The sequence below is a fragment of the Chaetodon auriga genome, chromosome 13, assembly GCF_051107435.1.
Source record: "Chaetodon auriga isolate fChaAug3 chromosome 13, fChaAug3.hap1, whole genome shotgun sequence".
NCBI classification, from domain to species: Eukaryota; Metazoa; Chordata; class Actinopteri; order Chaetodontiformes; family Chaetodontidae; genus Chaetodon; species Chaetodon auriga.
This window is the reverse complement of record NC_135086.1, coordinates 6,486,439-6,503,712: the sequence shown is the minus strand read 5'-3', so window position 1 is coordinate 6,503,712 and position 17,274 is coordinate 6,486,439. Positions and strand designations below refer to the sequence as shown.

General features: G+C 43.0%; 1 protein-coding gene across 1 annotated transcript in view; it reads right to left on the bottom strand.

Annotated features, from left to right (window-relative positions):
* The window catches only part of ptpn4a (protein tyrosine phosphatase non-receptor type 4a), a 60,346-nt gene extending 44,146 nt beyond the window's left edge, over nt 1-16,200 (bottom strand). Inside the window, exon 1 of the mRNA XM_076747445.1 lies at nt 15,681-16,200. The gene's annotated coding sequence lies outside the window, so the exon portion shown is untranslated. The remainder of the gene's footprint in view (nt 1-15,680) is intronic.
* Nucleotides 16,201-17,274: the final 1,074 nt, after the last annotated feature.

Genomic DNA, 17,274 nt, shown 5'->3' with positions numbered 1-17,274 from the left:
GCTTATAGAAGCGTGGCATTTCCACTCATGTGTCCCTCATGTCAGCAATAATCTGAGCAAGAAAATGGTCGACTTTCACGTAAACAGCTCTGTCTGATTGCGTCAACAGTGTCAACCACTGGAAGAAACCCACAGTTAACACGCAGCTCGGTTTGTCCTCAGGGCATGTAAACATAGGTTGACTTCACTTGATGTTTTCAATGTACATATGGAGCAAATGTCACCGTGATGGCTGTCGAGCACTGGCACAGAAAGGGCACATTTTCAGGTTTCATTTTTGCCTTCAGCTAACGTTGCAAATAACAAATTGCTCATCCAGCGTAAACGTGTTAACACAGAACACAACAAACGCGAAAATAAAAATCCAATCGAGGTGTATTTTTGTGGAGGTCTTTAAAGGCGCTACCACAGATCTGTCTGAGCACAGACCACCAGAGTTTGTTTGTCATCATCATGTAACATCCAGCTATTACATTCAAAATTACTCATTCACAGTGAAAAGCAAAATCAACCAACTACTGAAACAAACATGACACAAAGAGCACACAGCTGGTTCAACAATCGATTGAATTCACAGCACACACACTGCTGCTTTTGCATTTCTCTGAATCATCTCCCAAAGCTTTATTCCTCCAAACCTGCACACACCTCCCACAGAGAGCAGTGTAGTGGGTTAGTTGGAGAAGAATAAAATAATATCATCGCTCGTCAGAGTGGAGAGTCAGTTTTTAAACATACGGACTATTATCTAACACCACTGCAGTGTAGTGGGAAAAAACTGAAGGAAATTCAAATGAAAAGCTAAACTGCACACAAAGATTGGAAACATAAGAGGGCCGGGACAGTGCTGCCTCATTTATATAACAAGAGGCCCTCTACTCGACAGTAATGTGGGCGCACACGCCGATGCACACACAGGAAAACAGAGCAGAGAAACAGAGATGCAGGTTTGATTAAAGCAGCACATTCCCCTGATTTTTGCTTTTCCTGCTGACGCCGGCACCTTTAAATGTTACCAGGGGTCGTGTTCTGAGCACGCTGCAAATTTCCACCCGCATCCACCTCAACCCCGCACATTCCTGCCCCACCAGCAGGGAGGCCAGGTGTTCTGAACCCAGCGCGCCACCACCCCCGCCCCCGCTGCTCGACAGTCATGCTGCCAGGCCGGGTTATTCAGATACATGGCTGAGGACTACAGCCATGTCTACACCTGACAGAGACAGTAATGTACGTACGTGTAACTACACATTTGACCTGATGTCATTTCTATTTGGTGCATAAAGTGCGACAAAGGATTGCTGAAATGAGACTCTCTCATCCTTTTCAAAAATCCAAGCGACGAGCTGGCTTGACCGGGTTTTTTGCAGACGACGGCTCAGCTGACCGCAGTGAGCTGAACTAAACACGCCACAGCCTGGCTGAGAGAGAGTCTGGGCTTTTAGGGAGGGGTGAAAGCACCTCTAAAGAAAATAGGTGGGCTGGATTTATAACACAAGACAAAACAAAAGCATCATTGCGAAACAGAATGCCTCGCAATGATCGTTTCATCTCGATTATCTCGTTTTCATAACTGTTGGGAGCCAAAATTGAAAATTACGTTCTTCTAATTTTGATAAAAGATCTCGAAGACTCTCTGCGAGTGTGTGAGTGTGTAGGTGTGTAGATCAATGAGCACTAAGTTAATGAGCCTCTCTTCACTGGAGCGTGAAAGCTGCCTTGACACCACACACTGTAAAGAAAAAACAACACGCACCTACGTGCAAGCAAATACACACACATTCGTGTGTGTGAGAGCTGATTTTGGCTCTTTTGCATTTCAGTTGTTAAAGCTTATTCGAAGTGTGTGTTCATGTGTGAATATCTACAATGAACCAGGTGACTTTCACACATACACATATTAAGAATATTATATGAGCTCTGAAATGATATTTCTTGGTATGAAATTATATTTCCTGTAATACATTTTCGCAGGATGAAAATCAACCTCCGCACCAGAACACATGCACATGCGTCCAGCTGTGTCGTGCACTTTAACTTAAGGATTTTCACATGACGAGACTTGCTGCCTTCAGGCACTTACTCTTTGTCAAACTAGGTCAAAGTTTAAAGTCTGAGCATCAGGGTGCAGCGATTTTGTTGAGCAGTTGCTGAGTCGGGGCGTCAACACTCCCGACATTAGAAATAAGAACAGAATTACACAGCGTTAAGCACTTTGATGCGGATCATGTGAAAGAAGCTCTAGCTCTTTGCCTGAATGCACCGCGGCGCTCGCACAGGCCTTACAGTGAGAGAACCCAACTGCCATGAACTGTGAAACTATTCCAACAGGCTATTCTGCCCGATGTTCAGTGGCGTGGAGAGCACGGGGTCATCAAGACAAAACTAGTGGCAAATAGCTTGTAAATAGCACTGGTGAAACAGCAGACCAGGCCAAGCTTAATGTAAATATCCTCACATTAAAGCCTGATTTATGGTCCTAAAATCAGCGAGTCCCTCAGGAAAGGACAGAGAGGATAGCATGTGATAATGTCATGATGACTACAAGACTTATTTAATCCACTGCACCCTCAGGATGATCCTGTTTCCCTATTCTTAGAAGCTATAGCTGTTCGGGCCATGACACTCAAACACTAAACCAATCAGAACTCATCTCATCAAATTTCAACCCATCTCGTTCATTGCCCGTCTCCCCTCGCACTACTCGAGCCTTATTTCTAAGTAGTCTTAGATCTTCTATTCTTGCTCTTTGCTGAGAAATAGAATTAAAGTGGGCTTGACATTTAAAATGAGAGATAGGCAGCAGGTAGTTGAGGAAAGAGTACTCGGAAAAGGCTTTTGTCATCAGCCTAATCCCTTAGAGGCAATACAACAGTCATTTTCCTGGAAGCTCTGCACATCCTGCTGCTGATTGAGGTTTTACTAAAATGTGTTCATATTATCAATGCCTCCAAAAGGTCACTTGCTCAGGCACTGGAAAGAGATTGCCTGATTTACTTTTTTTTTTAACCCACTTTTAACAATGAGTCATGGTCTCTCAGAAAAATGACAATGCAGCCTAATTTCCAGGTTTATGTATATTACAGACACTTAGCAAACTTGAAATTAAGAATAGATTAAATGGGATTATATGATACAGAAAAGAAATTGAAAATATATACAGACACTACAACAGGACAGGAAACTTTAATTTCCCACCTGGATGCGTGCAGACGGTTCCTACCTTGGCCTACAAACGCACAGTGACCTATGTGACCGTAACATGTGCACACACAAGTTTGCGATATTACTCAACGGTCTAAAAGTACACTTTGCAAAAATGCCCCTCGAAAGTTGAGTGTTAAACCCACAACACCTCACCACCCTGTGGGGACGGGGAAATCGCTTCTTCATGACCAAAACCTCACACATATATACGAAAGTATACACACACTTACACCCACAAGCTCACATCGCCACACATACCAACTCATGCACAACACTTGCTGCTTTCAAATATCTGAAAAGAAATTGTATATGTGCCTTCAGCAGCAAAGTTCAATTCAGAGAGAAGCACTTCTTGCCTTCAGTGTGTTTTTATTTATTTATTTATTTATTTTTTACAAAGCTGTACCTGGTGTGGCCGGTCTGTGCCTGTGGGCCCACAGACTGCACACACTGTGGGCTTACACAGTCTGCTCTACTCTGCTGATGAAAGGGATTCTGCTCGATGCATAATTCAGGAAACTTGAAGCTCTATGTAAGTTTTACACTGGGCCTCTCTCTCTCTCTCTCCATCTATATTATTTTGTGATGACAGCCATCTTTTAAAGTCAAAACTGCTTCAAGAGTAATATCTTAGACAGAAACGATGGTCTGCTTGCGGCTTCTTTCAGAAAACCCACCGTTTATGTTGGGTGTGGCTGGATGTTCGATTGCTGCTGCTCTGTCTGTGCACTCTCTCTTACACACACACACACACACACACACACATACACATACACATACACACACACACACACACACACACACACTCACACTCACACTCACACACATTCAACATGTGTTTCATCCGTGCTAGATTATGGCAAAAAAAATCCTAATCATTGAAACTTCATCCAATTACTGTATTTCTTAAGAAAAACAGTGGATTTCCTTGATTTTTAAATAAAATTAAACTGAAAAACAAAGTAATGTCTTAAAATTATTCCATAATAGTGGTATTTTAACGTGTACAATAAAAATAAAGACATATTTTACACATGATGTGCATTATGATGTTGCTTTTATTTGGTATATAGAATGTGAGAAAGGATTGCTGAAATCCTTTTTGGTCACTCCAAGCACCCGTAACGTGACATGCATCCAAAATCCAAGCAGCAGCTCACTTGACCACCGTTAGCTTCCCTAAAGATTTCACTGCCTGGCTGAGGGGGAGTTTGGGCTTTGAGGGAGGGGTGAGAGGAGCACGATGTGAAGGAGAGAGGTGTGATTTTTAACCAAAGACAAACTGAGAGCATCACTGTGAAACACAATGCAGCACAATGATCTGAGTATCTTGTTTTCATAAGTGTGGGAAGCCAAAATAAAATTTCACTAATGGCCCAACCCCATGATCCACCATGTTGCTTTTTATGGCACATTTACTAGTCAGACGGGAGAGCGGTTCTGACCCTCCAGTACTGTGATTCAACCCTAGAATTTCTGTAGGTGGGGGGAAAAACAGGTGTAACTTTGCCAACACACAGGGGACATGGCTGGTAGTGCTATGAACGCTCAAGATACAAGACCTTGAAAGCATCCAAATATAAAATCAATAAACTTAACATGCTTAAAGTGGATAAACTGCAAACCATAAACCCACAAAGCTAAACAGCCAGAGGCCCTGCTGCAACACAGGCAATTGATGATTAATCAGCTTGTTTGAATGCATCATATAGCTCATATAACAAGAAGCATGTGAGTGGGAGAGGTGTCAGGGGATGTCTCTATACCACTGGCTGTATGAAGAGGTGAAGATGAAGAGATGGAGGTAGGTGGAACACATTGTGGTTGGTAAACACGGCCAAAACAGGAAAGCGTGGGCCCACCTGACAATCACCTCACAGCCTGTACAATGTTTCCACGCTGCAGAAAATAAGGTTTGCTGCTGGGGAAAAATACTGAGACAGCGATTAGTTGCTTTTTTTGCAGGTCCCAAGGTTAAAGGCAGAAATGTGTGCCTGGATTAATCCCTTTCAAGGCCACAGTTTGCTTCATACAAAACACCGAGGTGCATGCTCGAGCAGCTGATACGAATCCCCCGCCATCAGGCTTTTTAAGTGACGTTTTATTTCTGCTACCATCACTCAACACAGCGCACTGTCGAAGCCCTGACACAGTAATGACGGCCTTTTTCCTCATACAACCTGTGCAGCTTTGATACAGGGTACCGAGCCACAATAACGTGCCATGGTTTGCCAAACTGTAACTGGTCTGCCTGAATGCAGCCAGAGAGGCTCGAGTGTTAATGAGAATCAGGTTAAATATTGCTGTTTGTGCAGAAGTTGTGCATCATGTCGTCGTTTAAATATTGATAATGTCTTTTGTAGTCTACGCGTTCACCACATAACAAAACACCCGGCGTCTTGCGCTAACATATAATCAGTTGAGGTGAGCCACACGAGTATGTACAAATATATCAAACATAAGCCATGAAAAACTGTTGGAATTTGCAAAGTATTTGCATTTGCTATTTGGTTGATTCTATGTATACTGCAGAATTTTGCATGTTTACTGTGAAATTACACTGGTAATGTACATATACTACATGCTCTTTGTAGCTTTATAAATGTTATATATCTAGGCCATCACAGGTTGTGTATTTGTGATAGTGTTACTAAGCAGATGGCATTTGCTCTGCAGCCTTGACCTGATATACAACCTCAAACCGGGTTTCACAAACATGGGTTAAACAGTGCTTGATTTAGCCTGTTCTGCATTAATCTGATTTTACAAAAGAAGATTAGTGCAACCCCAGACCTAAGTGAGGGCTTAAATGAACCAATGAAACACATTCAGCTTCAGAGTAATGCTGTTATATAGCAGCATGCGGTATAAAGTAACGCATATAGACTAGAAATGTTGAGAAAATGGAGAGGAAGCAAACACACGCTGACATTTTGTTGTTGTAATGTTTGGCTGCATAGCAACATTTATCATCTGACCACATTACGGACTTAATCCAGGTGAGCACCTGCTCTTGTTATAATCTAAACTCTTTCCGTGAAATCCCTCTAAATGCTTTTGTTTTGGTCCAATTGTACATAAACACAACAGTTGATTAATGAGTTGATCAATGAAAGAGCGCATTTGTTACATTCACACTGACAATTTATCACCTCCTCTAAAAATCTATATACTGTAATTACATTGAAACACAGCTGGTCACATTGCAAGATATTTAGTATCTAAATAAGAGCCAGTCCTCAACTGCAGCATCTGAAACTGGGCCTCATTCGGCCTGAGGAACGAACTGTTAAGTAAAATTACTGCCACTGCTCATAGTGGTGGCTTAGCTCAGTGTTAATCAGTTGCTAGGTTAATGCTTGAGCAAGAGGTGTTGAAATATGCACAGACTCCTAGTCCTGTAATTAATGCGTCTTAGATTAAAGTGCCCAACAAATGTCATGTATTGTGTCCTCTTGCTAGTAGCTTCCATGCTGGGATAGCGCAGCCGTGAGTCAGCCAGAGCCGGCCCCCTGCCTCATGCTGAAATCAGAGAAACCACAAGAATGTAACAGCTTCTGTTATTATCCCTCCCTGCTGCCTCGCTGCCTGATAGCCTGCCCTAGAAAATAGTGGCGAGGCTGCCTGTTTCTCCCTCTCTTTCTCTGACACACACATACACACACACACACACACACACAAAATCTTGTTCTCATGTTCTCTCTGTCCTCTAGTTCTCATCTCTGACACACACACGCACGCACACGCACGCGCGCACACACACAGATTCTCTCAGGGTATGGCTGTCCATTTTGCTTATGTTCTTTCTGCACGCACAGATACTGTACATAAGCTCATACACACAAACACACATGAGCGTGCACACACACACACACGCTCAGACACACAGGATCTGACAGTGCAAAATCACATAAACTGCAATTTGTTTTTCCTACTGAGAATTGCTGCAAACCCAGGGCAGTCAGACATGTAGAAACATCTAGACAAATGCCCACAGAAAAATCAAGCTGCTGCAGTACAGAACAAGCCAGCAGACACACAATGAAAGAGACTGAAAGACTGACGATTTGACAGACCATCCGATGTTTTGTTCTAAGATTCAGCAACTCAGGGCTCCAGAGTAACATGTTGGCATGTACTTACATTTTATTATACAGTATCAGTCAGCACAACACCTTCATAAACCTTTATCGGTGTTACTATTTTTATAACACAACAGATAAGCACATTTTAACAATCCAGTGTGTTAGCTTGTATGCCAACCACTTTTTAACCTACATCATGTCACATTTCAGCTGTAAATTCATCCATCAATAGCTACAAACTCAATCTAGTTTATGCAATCAATGCCAAGCTAACATTCAGTGAGAGTCCTTATTTAACTCGCCACACCAAACAGCTATATTTGTGTTAGCAAGTCATAAAGCAATATAAGACAACTAACATTAGCTTGCTATGGTTAGCTAACTTTTTATGCTAAGGTTACCGCAGCTGTGCCAGCTGCAACACAGTCTTACTGTGGTGGTCTGATTTCCTTCTTGCAGGTGAAATGAAGCCTAACGTTACTAATTTTAAAGCGTGCTTATTCAAATGCTTCATTAAATTTTACATCATGCAGATCATACATTGAGTCACTGCTCTCTCAAATCTTGAACCTCCACTGAATCCCTGTTTTCCCGGTAAGACGAACATGTTTGAGATAAACCCTTTCCAGACATTTCTGGCTTCATCTATCTGTTAAAGTGATGGCCTTTTGGCATTTAAAGACAGGCATCATCACATCAATGTTCTGTAAGGGTTCTATTCAATCATTTATTTGCCATACTGTGATATAAATCCATTTGGGGTAAATTATCCTCACTAATACTGTGATATTAATTTCAACCGATGGCCCAGCCCGCAAAACAGAAACACTCCAGATCTCTCTCTCCCTCCTGACATCAACTATTGAACTGGGGGGAAAATAAATAAGCAAAGGACACTTCTGCAGGATGTTATAAAATCTATTTGTGCTGTCTTGAAGCATGTTTGCAAAATGCCATTTAAGGGTCGATGGAGGCATGATTTACTGTGAAAAAGTCAGCTAGAGGAAAGGATCAGTCCTATCCTCAGGCTGAATAAAAGCTGAAGAAGGTTGGGCCCAGATGTCAACAAAAGAGCACAGGAGGGTGATCCAAGTTCACGTGGGTGGACACACCCTCCTAAAAAGCATGCCCATCAGCCTTTGAAACCAGATCTCCCTGCGCATGTTGCCTGTCCCTTCCCTCTTGCTTTCCTCACTGAGAGATGATGGACATATTCACAGTCCCCACCTACATTCAGCACATGTCTGTTGACCATACAGGAGAAATTATGGAGAAACATAAATTGCAAACTGCTTTGTTTTGAGAAAGGTGTTCATGGAGAGTGTAGGGTGAAAGACCAGAGAAGATAAAAAGCAATGGATGGATAGAAAACGAGGCCAACAGTGAGAGGAGAGACTGGAAGCAGTATGAAATTGAATCAGCAGCACTAATGTCCAGTGTTTGCAGACTGCTCTTTATGGTCTTGTTTGAGTTGGACGTGGAAACGTATTGCGCTTCCTCCACTTATCTCCAAGCAAAACAAGTGGTGGATAAAACAAGGTTTTACCACGTAAACTGTTGACGTTCCAGAAATAACCTTGTCAAGTGTCACACAAAAACACGCCGCATGTCTGAAAAAGAAGGCAGGAAACTGGATGTTTAGAAACAATGTAAGAGCCCCGGCTTCTGGTTTTTTAATGAACGACAGAACCAAAATGTAAATCATTTACTGTCACTGCTCGTTGGTAAAAGCAGGCCTAGTTCTGACTGGGACAAAAGGATTATTTCATGTTGGAAATACTTCTATAACCACTAATGTCACCACTTTTTAGCTACATGATTGCAGTTATTTAATCTAGTTAAACTCAGGAAAAAAAAACCTTTGTAAACCAGCGCTTCTCTGTAACCCCAACAGGCCACATTTCGTCTCGATCTGAGATCAGAAAAGATGAAACCTTGGTAATTTCTCAAGAGGGGGGCACAGCAGAATAAGGCAAGCAATCCATTTTTGGCTCTGACCCCCTGTTCTTAAGCAACTGTGTCCTTTGACCTCTTGAGGTATTCAAGGCTCTTTAAGCAGCTGTTTCAAAGGCAGACCTGAGGCTCTGAAGCTGACAGACACACACACACACACACACACACACACACACACACACACACACTAAGCTCAGGTTGCACAAGCAGCAGATTATAATAGGCACATGGCAATAGATCTACAACTCTTTGCTGAGCGTATCACAATACACCATATGGAAATGGGGTGTCAGTGGATGTGTAAATGTGCGTAGAAGAGCGCGGATTGCTGTGTTTCTGTGTACAGTATATGCATTTTGGGGTATGTGGGGAGGAGGATAGTGAAGGAAAGGACAGGCCAAAACACGCAGTGGAGCATAACTCTTGAGTGAAGAGTTAAGAGCCAGCTGTACTCACATACCTGAGGAATGTAAAGGTGGAGGTGGGGCTGCACCGGAGAGGAGTCCTCGTTTTCAGAAGAGAAATGTTTAAGCATGATCATATCATCCAGTGGTTATTCTATAATAATATAATGATATGGAGCAGTGGTGGCCAGGAAGGACTGATCTCATCATCTTACCCCAAATGACAGTCTGAGGGCAGTTTGCATCTGAAAGACTCGCTCTTGTTTAAGACGCTTGACCAAGATCGATTCACTAATTCCCAACATTTGCGCATTACTTTTATCTAACTGCATTTCTAGTATGTGTTTAGATTCAAATAAACCAAACCCTGTGCCCGAATTCAACAGACGGCTTCCCTGAAAAGTCAAACACGATCATATCACTCTCCAAGCAGCTTGCCAACACAAGAAAATCCACAACACCACAAACTGTTGGCACATTGTCCCATTGTCCCCAAACATCTACTACTGTCTCGCCCATTCTACCCCCCCCCCCCCATTGGTGCCAACCAGTTACCCCTGTCCCCTTCTCTTTGCACGCCCCCCTTTTCACCCATTCCTCCATTTACATGAAGGTCATCTCTGTTTCCATCCATCTCATATCCAGTGATCATCAATGATCATGTTAATCCTTTAATGACTTTATGTTGCACTGTCTTAATCCAACCTCTGCAAGGCTAGCTAAATCTATCTCACAGCCTCTAAATTATAATCTAGCTATCTTTATCTCCTGGCTCCATTGGCATAATCTAGCCCTGCATTTTTCAGAAACTGGGTTAGAACACACAAGTGACTCATAATAGGGCTGATACAGATGATGAATTACAACAGATATCTGGAGCCTCTATTTATGTCGCCAAGGCCTACAGGCTTGTGTGCTAGTGGAGTAAAAAGTCAATTTCACTGAATAAATCAGAGCGTTTTTGAGTCATTTTGTAGATGTAGGTCCAGGAAAATATGTACCCAGTGGTCTTTAGAAAAACCAAACACAGAGGTGGAAAGAGCCCATGGAAGAAATGTGAACGTGATATGCTCTACAACTTTTAGCACACCTGAGTAAGAAATAGGAGGTCTGTCTCTAGCTCCTCTTTCTGGCTGGATAACGTGCTGTTTCAGCTAATCAAACCATTATGACTGCCAACTAACTGAGAACACCATTACCATAATGTGCAGCTTCATCTGATTAGTTCAGCATGATCCAGATATGCCAGAGAGAGAGAGAGAGAGAGAGAGAGAGAGAGAGAGAGAGAGAGAGAGAGAGAGAGAGAGAGAGAGAGAGAGAGAGAGAGAGAGAGAAGGGGAAGGAATGGAAGAGGTGACCCTGATCTGACAGTAACACATCTAAAATAAAATCTTAAAAAGGAACAGAGAGAGGAGAACTAAAACCGCTACGAGCTCACGTTCCATGAAACGGTGTTCCTGAGTGATTTACTGGTTTTCATAGAAATGGCCCTTAGTCACAAGCCTCACAACATTCTTATACAGGCATGAAGAATCACTGTGATTAAATATGTAAACATGTGAATCTTCGCCTCCATTTCCTGAATAATATTGTGACCACTGGTTCTAAAAGCCTGACAGATGCAAACACATGAAACTGTTGTTCTATGCTACCAATTGAAACCCAAGTGTCAGTATTAATATGGCATGACTTGCTTTCAATTTTGGAAGTCTAGATCTGTCAAGGCACCTTCATCCTGGCATTCTGTCGCTGTGGTATCTTGCACAGAATAAACACAGCTGTGTTTGGGGCTTGGGAGATGATTTTCGCTAAAGAGTTGTGCCATATCCGCCCCAGCAACAGACCACTAACTAGCTGCCTTTCTGAGAGCTATCTGGCTGGATATTTATCTGAATGGAGGGCTTTTCACTTGTAGACTGCCAGTCAGTCAGACAGAAAGTGCTGGAGTTCAGGACAATGGTGGTGATCTGAGAGTGCTACCAGCCTGTGCCACGTAAGGCACAATTGTACTGTGCCAAATTAATTATATTTGCAAATATATGGTCACTATTTTGCCTCACATTTCAGAATAATGAATAATTTCCCGTCATGTAATTACTGATGCAAGATGCACAACATTCGAGGAGTAAGCTCGGTAACAGCGGAGTTGGTGTGCAACCACAGTTCACTGAAATGGCTGAAGTCTGTCTATCAAGCGATCTGCATACTGCGCAAACAGGACTGTGAGCTTTCCAAAGGGTTACGGGCAGGCAGCTGGTCCTCTTGGTTAAACATGAACAGGCTGCTCTTTGACAGGGCTGTCACCTACAGTCAGCACAGCATAGTCAGCCTGGTCTCACTCGGATAAAAACTCAATGTGAAACATGCAAAAGTGTGATTCTTAATAATTAAGCCATTCATTTGTATATGGGGTCAAAAGCACTACATTTATAGAGAATAAAAAACTATGCTATGCTGCTATGGTGACAGAAGTGAAAGTTAATTAATACCAACAGGTTTTCTTTTCATAGCTCTTCTGGCAATCGAGCCTACTAAAGCAAGATACGCAAATGCAAGCATCTTTGAAGCCTGATAATATATCTTGCCTGCAGCACCCAGCCAGCAGACTTCTCACCAACGCTGTCAGTTAACACCAATACTAAGCTGTCAGCACTACTGAGCACCATGCTGAGGGTGTGCCTTTTCAACGTCGACACAAACCAGACATAAGGTGTCAGGCAAAGATAGAGAGAAAAGAGGAAGAGTAGACAAGTCAAAGCAAAGAGGTGAGAAGAAGGCGAGAAAGGAAGACGCTGAAGCTCAGGGTGCATAAAGATGACATCCTGCTGGACTGACGCAATTATGAGACTAAAGACAATTTCAAAATATCTTACATACATCAGGAAATGGTATTTTGTCTCATGGCTTTGTCCATTCATTTTGCACAGGCCCGACTAAACACTGGCTTCTTGTTTGAAACAGAGAGGCAGAATATAAGCCAATAATGTTCCACACATTCTCTAACGCTCTGTGCTCCCACAGTGTACACACATCTCTGCCTTTCAAACCGGCAAGAACAATGGCTGACCTTTGACTTCTTTGCTATGTGGGCTGGTTTTATGATGTTTAAGCAGGAAGCTGTCATCTTTATGCATCTTCGCTACAGGCGCCGGCCAAACTTGTGAAGACACATCTGCATGAGGGTAAATTGATGGTGAGAGGTCTAAGGACATCAAAGTGGACATGAATTTGCCGGACCTCCTTCCTGACCACATTAATACTAATAAAAACAGCCTAAAGCTTGCACCCATCAACCAAAGCATTACAGATGTAGTGCTAGCAGTAAAACAGAATTATTCAACACTGTTCCTCACTTAACAGCTTTTTCAGCTCCGACTGAAACAACAGAATATCATCGAGTGAAGGATCAGGGAGAAAGTTCTCACAAAAACTCTAAAGATAACCTTATTTTTGCCTTTGGTGTCAAGCTTAAGGCAATGTTGACCAACAGTTTCTCAAACAGTTGTGCACATAAAGTATTACAGGCCTTCAGGCTACGCTCCAAGACCGAGAATAATTTCAACTAAAGTGAGGACAATTGGCAGAAATGATCAGCCAGTCAGTTTTTGGCAACTGTTAAACAACACAATTCTGAGGTTGACTAAGAATTGTCAAGAAAAAAAAAAAGAATGGGTAAATTACAATTTGCCTCCGCACCAAATCCACAGTTAAATTTGCGCAAGCTGTCCTGGGATCTGATGATACTACCAATTCCCAACTTGCTCCCGTGAGATCTCCCTGACCCCTGCTACCAGGTGCAGTTTATCCCCATTACCCCTGCCACACCTGTGCCCCCTCTGTCTTCCAGCATCCATCCTCTCCTCACTTCTTCCCCTCACTTTTTCCTGTCTGTTCTCTCTCTGTGTCTCTCCCTCTCTCTCTCTCTCTCTCACACACACACACACTTCTGCTGTACACCATGGGGATGGCAGGTTCAGGTGTGCTGCTCAAGTAAACCAGGGCCATTGCCATAGGCAATTTAATCTTCACCAGCTGAGTCCATCCACTCTTAACTCAGGACTTGTTCATGTTTGGGCATAGCAGAAGCAAATAAATGTAAAGTTCACTCCAGGATTCTCCTCAGTTCACCATCTATGAATTCAGAGTATGCACTGACATAAAAACAGTCAGGCCGCGTCTCACAAATCCATGAAAACAAACTCCGCTCTGCATTATTTAGTCATGTTCTGCCAACAATCTGCCAACAGCACCACAACACCATCAGAGATGCAATGTGCAGGATTGTGCCATTAAAGAAACCGAGTGTCTGACTCTCCTATCTTTACTCTGGCTTAGCTCAAAATCCACTGTTGCAAAATAATCCTTACTACCACAGCTTTAATATATAATATGGTGGCAATCAACAGCCTGGAATGGTGTCCCAAATAAAAATGTGCAACATGGCAGGCCTAATTCCCAAGATAAGTAGTTCAGCTTCAGCAACCATCAGCCTCAGACAGGGATTCCCAAAAGTATTCAGGTCAAGACCAACCACAAACATTAGGTCAAACACACCCATTTTCAGGACCCCCATCTGTTTAGTTGGATGCTACTGACAAAACAGTTGCTACTGTGCAATCTTACAGATTAAAGAAAAAAGTAAAATCAGAAAATACACAGTATGTTGGGGGCATGGGCGCTCCTGGTGCCCCCATCACGGATCCCTGGGGGTCCCAATCCTAATCACAATTTTGGAGTTGCTGATTCAGAGACTACTTGGCAAACTGAAACCCAGCTCCTGGATTTCATTCACAATTCCCTCCTCTGCTGAGATCCCATTCAGAACCAGCTGTGTCTCCAAGCCATGCCTCCAAAGCCACCGTGCAGTTTAGATCGAGGAAAAGACAAGAAGGAGCCGGGAGGGGAGAGACAGGGGCCAGACAAACAGGACAGAGCAGGGTCCATATGATCTCAGCAGCGGCAGCAGACTGGCAAGCAGCAGGCAGCAGAGGAGCCGACTGCGACCCAAAAGATGTGGCACGGATGGTGGAGGATTACGTCATCGACAAAAAGGAGGACGCCTCATCACAGCAAACGCTCACATCCATTACTTAACACCACATAGTTCACAGCTTCTTGGTCAGCAGACATGAGTCCTTTTCTCTCAATTACTTTGCAAAAAAAAAAAAAAGAACAATTTCTGAAGGCTGGTCAAGCAGAAGCAGGGTCGCAGTAAGCGGCTTATCCATACGGGCCCTCCCGCGTGACATTTTTAGGATGTGACACGTTCATGAGAAGGCTCGTAACGACCGGCGCTTCACCAATTATTGAGCAATGAATGACAAAAGCCCTCACCAGCTTTATCTGAGGGCTCTGTATTCGCTGTGTCTACTCGCCGCTGGTGCTATGTGGTGAAAGAAGCACATTAGCTCGGTCAACCAACACCGAACCACGACAACTCAAATCACTCGATAATCACTAATTAATGGTTCTTTCATTTGATCAAGGGATGTCATCTTTAAAGCCACATACGTAACACAACTGGCGCCGCACTGGTCCCATTGAACGCCAACTGGACTCTGTCATTAAAGGGCTTATTGTACACTGTATACTGAATTTTCTAGTGACGGCCTATTTAACTTAATGAGAAATGTTGACTTGAGGGAGGTCGAACAAAGTTTTATTAATTCAATAAACCTTTAAACGCATACCAGTACTGCGCACACTGGATTAGCTGTTTCGCTACGAGGTATTGAATGGGCTGGGAAGCAGCTAGCTAACAAGCAAGCTACACAAACCCCTAGTTATTAAGGTTAGGGAATAAAATGTATATCCAAGGTTTCTCTTTCTTCTAGTGAGATCCCACTCGAACGGACATAACTGTAAAAACAAAACATGCCTTTTGGATAAGCGTTATCCAAATGTTATTTCGCAACATTAGCCTTTTTAGCTGTGCGGGGAGCAACTTGGGTAAAAGTGACAGCGCTAAGCTAGCTAGCTAGCTAACGTCAGCTGGCTGTGAAAACTGGTGGCCTGTGAATGAGTCTTTTCTTACCGTCATAAACTGCTCCAGGGGCGTCCAGTTTTTAAGGAATATATTTTTTGTTGTATGAGGAAATGGTTTGTGTGGGGGCGATATAGCCCGAACATCCAAGATCAGTTCACCCGCTGCCGATGAAACCCAAGCATCATCATTATCACCGTCTTCATCAGTACTCGGAGTCCGGCGCTGCTTCACACACATCCATCCAGCAGAGCGGGGCCTCCTCCGGGCTCGACCATGCAACTGGCTCGGCGACGACGGATAATCCACAAGACGGGAGCCCCCGCAGTAACCATTGGCTAGACACGGCGACTAGCAGTCATTTCAGGTCGAGAGAATGAAAATATATTCCCACACAAGCGTAAAAATAAAGACACGTGATCAGCAAAAAGGTTACAAGTGAAAATATTTGAATATCAAATCACAGAATCGGCAAATGTCGCGTTTCTGACTTTCCCAACATGAGCCTGTCCGTTGTACTCAGCCTTCCCTGGTCTCTCTGCAGCTGCTTTGCCTGCCTGCCTTGCAGCACAGCAGCGATCAGCATAGCGACGTAATGGCGCAAACCGTGCGCACAGGGGCGGGGCCAGGGAGCGGGAGGCGCGCAGTTTGTTTTCGAGCGCACCTAAACAGAACCGCTCCAGGCAAACTATAATCTTAAATATTCCACACTTAGCTGCACTGTAACCCTTATAAAGACCACAGTGACAGTATGTATAATGTATTGCATAGTGTACAAATATGCAAGATAACGGAAAAGAAACACGTACATTAGTATGCACACCACCTGAATAATATTAAATTAGGTTCTGAGTTGATAAAGCAGTTTGCATGTATTCTGACATGCATTGTTAAACTGTTCTGCATACCTTACACGTATTTGGATGCTCTATTTTTCTGTATAGGTCAAACACATTACAGGATAATAAAATAAATAAAACTGAATTCAATTTTAAAAAAAGAAAATAAACTTTCTCAACTTTGTTTTCTTCACTGTTAGCAGTGGGACTTCATCATGCCATATTGTTTCATTAACAGTAATGCAAACGCACACACTTGGATTTTAACTGTAGTACATAATTAACTTGAATTTCACTTTGCAACAAGCCCTGTCCTTACATGAGTCTGAATTTCAGAATGAATACCAGTGTGACTTTTCTCTTTCACGTCAAGTCCAATCCTGTCCATTCAGACTGAACGAGTCTGCAGCCCTGTCATTCATTGACACAGTTAAGGTAGTCACAAATTGTGAGCGGTAATGTGGACTGTACTGACCTCAAGTGGCTCAAAAAAGAAACAGCCTCTATACGACTAACAAAGGACCATTGTACAGTTACTGTGTTTGGCATACAATGAAGTAAGCAGATGAAGCGGAGTGGTGAGAACGAGACAATAAGCCCAGTGTTGTTGATATGCATATCCCAAAAGCCACTTTGTAGTCGGGGAAATGATGGAGTAGACCTAAAAATTCAGTCACAGCTCTTCTCTTTCACTGAAACATTCCTCATCAGTTACATATGTATTTATATTTTCCTCTGTGTTGTCAATATAGTATGACCCTGGCAATAAAGGGACTATTTTGGTACAACATAAATATTTAGTTCAC